The sequence below is a fragment of the Patiria miniata genome, unplaced genomic scaffold (genome assembly GCF_015706575.1).
Source record: "Patiria miniata isolate m_02_andy unplaced genomic scaffold, ASM1570657v1 HiC_scaffold_24, whole genome shotgun sequence".
Taxonomy (NCBI): domain Eukaryota; kingdom Metazoa; phylum Echinodermata; class Asteroidea; order Valvatida; family Asterinidae; genus Patiria; species Patiria miniata.
The window spans coordinates 15,626,367-15,634,828 of NW_024037063.1; the positions used below are offsets into that span (position 1 = coordinate 15,626,367).

At 37.6% G+C, this 8,462-nt stretch overlaps 1 non-coding gene across 1 annotated transcript; it reads left to right on the forward strand.

The window, feature by feature from the left end:
* Window positions 1-7,384: 7,384 nt before the first annotated feature.
* On the forward strand, window positions 7,385-7,491 carry LOC119732734. The gene has a single exon (XR_005271596.1). It is a non-coding gene; the product is annotated as a U6 spliceosomal RNA (small nuclear RNA).
* Window positions 7,492-8,462: the final 971 nt, after the last annotated feature.

Here is an 8,462-nt window from a genome sequence, read left to right on the forward strand (position 1 = left end):
GGACCTTTTACTCAAATCTCATCGATGGAACGTGGTAAATTTAAAATTCTTTTTGTAACATGTTTGTTAGGTGAAAGATAGATGCACACAATTTCATAAAATGTGTGACGTCATCATGACGTCATCAAAAACGTGATTTTGTGATTCACATATAAGGGTATGTCTGATCGTTATGAAACTTGGTGGGTAGGTAGGTATAGATAAAAGCATTCAAAATCTGAAGTGACGTGATCATGACGACATCGTCTGAATTTTTATGAATTTTTCAAATTTTAATATTTTCTTCAAATTTTGCAAAAAATATATGAAATACGGTCCGATCGACTTCAAACCTGGCACACACTTAGACCACCATCTGAAGATTCAGGACGAATCATGACGTCATCACGTGTCACTTGACATCATCCTAACACTGCATAGTTTAAGTCACTATATCTAGAGAACCTGAGGTCCGATTGGGTTCAATCTCGGTATGCAGATATTCCAGGAGGTGTTATAGACAAAAATTGCAGTGACGTCTCGATGACGTCATCATAAGATTTTATATGAATTATTCAATTTTTGGACCTTTTAGTCATATCTCATCGATAGAACGTAGTTAATTCGAAATTCTTTTTTGGCAAAAGATTTCTTAGGTCGTAGATAGATACAGGAAATTTAAAAAAATGTGTGCCGTCATCATGACGTCATGAAAAATTGGGTTTTTTTACATAGGATGGACACTTTTTGTATATAGAATACGCATGTACATGTTCATTCGACCTGGATGAAACTCCTTTACGGCAGTCATTACTAAAACGGTCGAAACAGCTCAGTGTTTGTCCACAAACACATTTCTAGTTCTCTTTTTTTTTTTTTTCTTCCACTTTTTTTCCCATAGGATAACACATGTTTTCGTTCTACAAGGCACTTTTGGACTTTCTTCAAATCCAATCGACTTCAAACCTGGCACACACTTAGACCACCATCTGAAGATGTATGACGAAACTTTTCGTCATCATGACGTCATCACATGTCACGTGACGTCATCCTAAAAGAGCATACTTTAAGGCCCTATATCTACAGAACCGGAAGTCCGATTTGGTTCAAACTTGGTATGCAAATTTCCGGGACGTGTTATAGACAAAAATTGCAGTGACGTCATGATGACGTCATCGTGTGATTTTATATAAATTATTCAATTTTTGGACCTTTTACTCATATCTCATAAACGGAATGTGGTAAATTTGAAATTCTTTTTGTAACAGGTTCGTCAGGTGAAAGATAGATGCAAAAAATTTCATAAAATGTGTGACGTCATCATGACATCATCAAAAACATGATTTTGTGATTCGCGTATAAGGGTATGTCCAATCGTTATAAAACTTGGTGGGTAGGTAGGTATAGATAAAAGCATTCAAACTCTGAAGTGACGTCATCGTGACGTCATCGTCTGATTTTTTATGAATTTTTCAAAATTAATATTTTCTTCAAATTTTGCAAAAATTATATAAAATACGGTCCGATCAACCTCCGAGAACCTGATGTCCGATTGGGTTCAATGTCGGTATGCAGATTTTCCAGGAAGTGTTATAGACAAAAATTGCAGTGACATCACGATGACGTCGTCATGTGATTTTAGATGAATTATTCAATTTTTGGACCTTTTCCTCATATCTCATCAATGGAACGTGGTTAATTCGAAATTCTCTTTTGCAAAAGGTTTGTTAGGTCGTAGATAGATACAGAAAATTTCAAAAAATTTGTGCTGTCATCATGACGTCATGATTTTTTTTTTTTTTTTTTTGCATAGGATGGACACTTTTTTGTATAGAATACGCATACATGTTCATTCAACTTGGATGAAACTCCTTTACGGCAGTCATTATTAAAACGGTCGAAACAGCTCAGTGTTTGTCCACAAACACATTTCTAGTTTTTTTTTCTTTTTCCACTTTTCCCCATAGGTTTTGTACACGTTTTTATTCTACAAGCCACTTTGGCAATTATTTTAAATCCGATCAACTTTAAACTCAGCATAGTTATTAACCATCATCTGAGGATGTATGCCGAAACTTTTCGTCATGCTGACGTCATCACGTGATTTATTATATAATTTTGAATATTTAATTTTTCCCATTGACTTTGTACACAGAAATTTAAAAAAAAATGTCAATTTTCAGAGGGCATTTTCGACTCTTTGCCCGTCATCAGACCGTAAGTTATAATGAAAAGACCCTTTTTCCTTAGAAAATTCCTGAAAAATCAACCATGGCAGTTTTTATATTAGTTTTTTACTTTAATTGTCTATTTAAGGGTAGGTCTAAAATATTTCAAAGCTTCGAGGCAATAAGCAAACTCGGACATGCCCCGCGCACGCTTAAAACTTCAGGTTGACAATACCTCTGCTTTAAAACATGCACAGGACGTCCACAATGTACAGTACATGTACATGCACGTACATTGTACGTTGTACATATCGTATGTCAGTCAGCCCGCGCGCAGCGCACGTGTTGCTGAGGTCAAATCCTGTCCACAGTGACCGTTTTAGCCGATTTCCGGCTAACTTTGACAGATTTTATCTTCATGCATAGTGATAGTCAGAGACGTTGATAAAAACAAATCATAATGCGGAAAGCCCTATCTTCTGTTGCAAACAGACAGAGATTTCTACTTATATGTCTATGGGTCCAACAGATAATCAATATTGGGAACAGCTCTGTGGTTGTTCACAACCACAATTTCTAGTTTTACTTTGTTTTTCTTCAAATCTCGGCTGATGACTACAGATGGTGCCCGACTAAAATTAGTGCAAAATATATGCAGTGGCGTATCCAGCGGGGGGGGGGGGGGGGGGGGACTTTGCCCACCCCCCCCCCGATTTTTTTTGACAAATTTTTTTGTCATCGATGTTTGAAATAAATGTTTATAGAGTTCGTCTGACATCAATCCCACCAAAGGAAACCTGCTCAACAACCATTACAATGCGGCTTGATAATGTCTGTATAGTATGCATGATAAGTTTTGAAGAGCGCCCCCATTTGAAAGATAAGTACCAGCCCCCCCCCCCCCCCACCCCACCCCTTTGTAAAAACAAGAGTTTGTAAACAAGCGCAGTGATAATGTCTTTATAGCATGCATAATAATGTTCATTTTTGAAGAGCGCCCCCATTTGGTAGATGGGTACCCTCCCCACCCCGCTTTTTTGATATTAATACGGCAAGTGTCCGGAGAACATGTCTACATTTCGGCGCAGATGTGTGGTTGCCCCCTGACATCAAAAGCTGGATACGCTGCTGAATGTATGAGAGCCCAGACAGGCCATATAAAGCTTATACTCGATCATAACCCCATCTAAAAACACGTTAAAATTGTGCAGCAGCAGGATTCAAGTCAAACCATTGAGTTCGGCGGTTTTGAGACATCATCTCGCGCATGGCTACGGCGACGCGCGCGCATACCAGAAACCGGAGACTTTGGGGGGGGGGGGGCTTTAGTAATGCTTGTTTATTTGGTATTGGTTTAGTGTCGTTCGGTGGGTATAGGCCCAAATTCGGGCATGGAGCTCTGTTCGTATATTTACCATGATTATTAGAACCAGAAATTGTGTTATCGATGTGTTCACGGTATTCCGCAGTCACGGATCATCATCTTGCAGTATACGGTTTGACTTTGATTCATGAACAGGCCGTATAGTTTATGATTAATAATAATACCGATTTCTTAAATAGCGCACGTATCTACCAACAATTAGGTACTCAAGGCGCTAGTTATTGTCTATTTTTAAAGACAGTTCAATGAAGTTTTATGAGAAATCCGAGACCAATTATGTAGAACCTTTTATAGGGTTTTACAAGGTGTTGCGGCGCATATTGCAGCCACTGCCAGAAATCCTTAAACAAACCACTTCCTTTAGCGATAAGTGTTGCTGGGTTATTTTAGCGTGCATTACAATAATGGTAAAGTGCCTTGCTCAAGAGCACGAGCACCATGTTCCCACCGTCAGGATTCGAATCCTTACCACGGCAACGAGTCAAACACCAAACCATTGGACCACAGCGCCCCAAATTGACATCACTGAGCAGCGGACCGCCGAACCAGGTATTATTCCTTTTTAAATTAATTTTGAATGTTTGATGATATGCTATAGAGTTGAATACTATAGACTAGGCCTATTTAAAATAAATATCTAACTCTATTCCGGTTGAAATGCAGGAATAGCAGAATCATGTTGGCTGTGAATTGTACAAATTGCAGAGAATGGAGACATTTCTCCTCTAATCAGTTCCCAGTTCATGCTTTATAAGTCCAAAGCAATCGATGGAGATCAGCAAACTAAACGACACTGAAGTAACATCGCTCAGGCGCAGAATGAGTGGCGATGTTCAGCCACCCAAACTTGCCTTGCAATTTTTGCATGCACTGCACCACACTCAAATCTGTGATAATTTGTTATCAGAACAAGTATGTTGCCAATCAAAAATATTTGTGTCAGTTCACATATTAAGGCAAAATAAACAATGAAAAGATGTTTAGCATCCCCACCTGCTTCCTTTTTGGAGGCTGCCAAGTCAAAAGTGCATGGCAGATTTTGAAAGAGTATTGGCATTTAAGTCTCACCCTCTTGCACCAATTAATGAAACTCGCTCAATTAAATTTTTCATGCGTTTTTTACATGATCTGAAATTTTGATTTGATTCCATCGGTAAACAGAGTTATTTTGGATCAAAAGAAGGGCATGTTATTCTTTGTACAAGAGAAAGACTGACATTTTCCCCACGGTTTGCTCAATGCTCATGGTGTTATTGTGATTATCACTGTGTGTAAATATAAATCCCAAGCGTCAAATTTCATTCTCCATCATGTATCGTGTGAATATATAGTTGGGATTAATAGTAGCAACTGTGTTTGTATACATCTACATGTAATTGCAACTATAGTCCAAGAATGCATATAGAAACAAAACACGTACGTGTGGTTTTATTGCCTTAATATAAATCTGTTAACACCCCCAGACTTAAAGACACCCGGGTGTATAAACGTTGTCTCATGGAGTTGATAAACAACACAAATCGGATGGGTAGCTAAGGTCGTCGACCTTTTGCAATCACATCAGGGCCGGCTCCACTGCTCTGATCATTAAATTATTCCAAGAAGCCAACTGCAGTCCATTGATTTCTTTCTTACTTAGGTAGGGGGTTGCCCTTGGGTACAGTCAAGTTAAGGTTGGTTTTGGGGTCAAAGGTCAAGGTCACCATGTTGACTTAAACTTAATGGTTTCCGGATGATAACTTGACTCCGGCTGAGGGGATTTTCTCTGTGTTGCTTCCATTTACTTATGAGGTTTCGTTTTCGTTGTGAATATTTTGGTTTTGGGGTTTTTTTTAACGATTTCTTCAGAGGTCGTAATGCAAAAAGCTATTCCAGCAAGCTGTCAGCTAGGATTCAAATGCAGTGGCGTAGCCGTGGGGGGGGGGGGGGGGGGGGACACCTTGCCGCCCCCCGAGTCGCCCCCCCCCCCCCCCTGAGATTTTGAGTTTCTAAAAAAAAATACATTGATCTACATGACGTCCCCCCATGAAATGTTCCAGCGCCCCCCCCCCCCCCCCCCCCCCCCCCCTGAAAAAATTACTGGCTACGCCACTGTTCAAATGGAACTTTTGAAAAGCGCCCTTGCATATAATTTTACCCATATGGCCTCTAACTGAAATATGCCTTCCTTCTCGAACCATTGCTGTGATTACATGAACAGTGTTGTTGTCTTGTGTATCGTTGTCACAACTTACTGATTGTAAAGTGTGACAAGAAAACACATATGTGGAGGATCCAGCTGTTCAAGATTTACAAAATTAGTCGACCCATTGCTCTACTTTGGTCGACCGAAGGTCACAACGCTATGGTTTCACTGCCGTAATACTACATTACGTTCATATGTGATGTTGATGTTCGATATATTATATTATCTTTCATTAACATTTCATTACACGCTCACAATAAAAAAAACAATATACTCATAATGAACTGTATGTCAATATTGTACATTGTGTGTACATATTGCAAATTATGCGCTGGGATCGTGCACGGAATTCTTTTGTGGTTAAGTTTATTTATTCATTTATTTATGTCTGAAATAATGTTGGTTTTCAGGCCTATTTTTCCGGTTGCTTATCATTTATTATTACTTGTATTTATTTTGTTATTGATACTTTTGTTGTTGCTTTTCTTGTTCATTGGATGGATATTTTTTTTTGACGTAGTTTTTCTCGCATGTCAACTGTATTTTTTACTTTTCTCTATCAGGTTTTTATTGCTTATTATTTATTTTTTATTTCATTTTAAATTATTTTGTTTACTGTATCAATCTTTCGTTCTGTGTTTTTATGTTGTTGTGTGGTTGTTGTTGTCTTGTCTTGTCTGTTTGTTTGTTTGTTTGTTTTGTTTCGTCTTGTCTTGTTTTGTTTCGTTTTGTCTTGTCTTGTCTTGTCTCTTGTCTTGACTTGTTTTGTTACATTTTGTTTAGTCTTATCCTGTCTTGTTTTGTTTCTTAGTTTGTTGGGGTGTTTGTTAGTTTTGTTTTGGCTTGTTTGTCTGTTTTTTCCCAGTCTTGTATAATCAGCAGTTGTTAGGTTTTTATGCCAATTATTCTTGCCTTTGAGAAAACTGTTGTAACTGTAATCTTTTAAATCTATTTATCTTTTTAAGTATTATTTTTAAGGCGGTCTTATTTTTCATTGAATTCTATACCTAATTTTTAATATATTTTGTTGTACCATTCAAGTTAGGATTGACAGGCTTTCGAGTCACAGTGTTTTATTATACTTTTGTCAATCCTGGCCAGCTTGGATTGGAGTGTTTTTGTTTAGTTTTGTTTAGTTTTGTGAATTGCTTGTTGTACCTTGTAATTTGGCCGAATAAATAATAATAAAGAATAATAACAATGCATGCATACATGTACAATGCACGCACATGTGTACATTACATACGAGCACGTGCACGTATTATGCACGTATTGTGTACACATATCTTACGTAGACCTGTGCATCGCACCTACGTTGTCGCACCGCATTGTATGCGAACTCGTACTCTGTATATGCGTAGTATCAATACGCGTGGACTCAGTGCGCATGCGTCGAAGCATTAAGTGATGTTTTGTTAAAGCGGAGCGCAAATTCGCGAAACGTTGGAGATTCGTTTTCAATTTTTTTCGTTTTTCCCCCTCGACTTTTAAACTTTTTCTACATATGTAAGACTGTTCGTGATAGAAATTATACCTTAAAGTATTTGATTGTTAATGCACGCTTCTTTAGCTAACATGTACAATTTTTATCGATTTTGCAGACATACTGTGACTTAAGAATGTGATGAATGGTGGCACATATAAGGAAGGTGAGCACACTAGTAAGTCGTGCTAGCTTCGGCTGCACATATACTAAAATTGGAACGATACAGAGAAGATTAGCATGGCCCCTGCGCAAGGATGACACGCAAAATCGTGAAGCGTTCCATATTTTTTTCTTCTCAAAATTGTCATTTTGTATTCCCACATATCAAAATTCTAAAAAAAATCATATTTTATCGTAGAATCAATGAAAAAGTTAAGGTAAAGTCAAATGTCAGCCTTCTCCTTTACAGTTTGCATTATTATCATCATCCCTGTCATCCTTATCTCAATATCACCCCATTTCTCTACATACAAAAAAATTAAATTATCACGCGTACATGATGACGTCATGACCACGTCGCCCTTCGAGACACCACTTAACTTTGGGGTCTTTCAATTCTTTGTATAAACTTTTATTGGAATTCGACTTTGTTTCATGTCAAAAGTGGCTGTTGTCGAAACTTTGTACCATTTGGGATACGAGATTTTAAAAAAGGTCTTACGAAAAAAATGCTTAAAGCCCAAAGAAGAAAAATCAGAGGAAAAAAACTAAGTTTTTTTCATGATGTCCAGGAAATCTAAAAAATCGTAACAAAAAATAATGGCCCCTTTTAATTAATTACCTTGAACAGCCCAAAAGAATAAATATATAAAAAGAAAAACAAAGTGAGAACAAAGACTACAGGTCACGGCGTAAACGCAGAGTGGTCGGGCCGGCAACTTTTCATTATGCCCAGTTAGGTCATGAATAATTTAATGTCGGAATAAGGGATCACGAAAAACGAACCTTTCCAGCACATGCATTACCAGAAATGTATCAAATTTCAGTTAACATTTTATGTATGTACAACTTATTTCTGGTTTGATGACGTCATCAGTCAAAAAAGGGAAAGTAAATACTGATTTAGTTCGGAGAGGACACATGTTCATTATGAAGTAAAAATAACATGAACATATGGAAAATACAAGTGCATGTATTAATAACATCTAACTTCCGGTTTGATGACGTCACAGCATTAAAGGTCTAAAGGTCAACATTTTAACGGACGTCATTAGTTGAGCTACGGAGAAAGTCATAAGACAGGAATCAAATGATAAAATA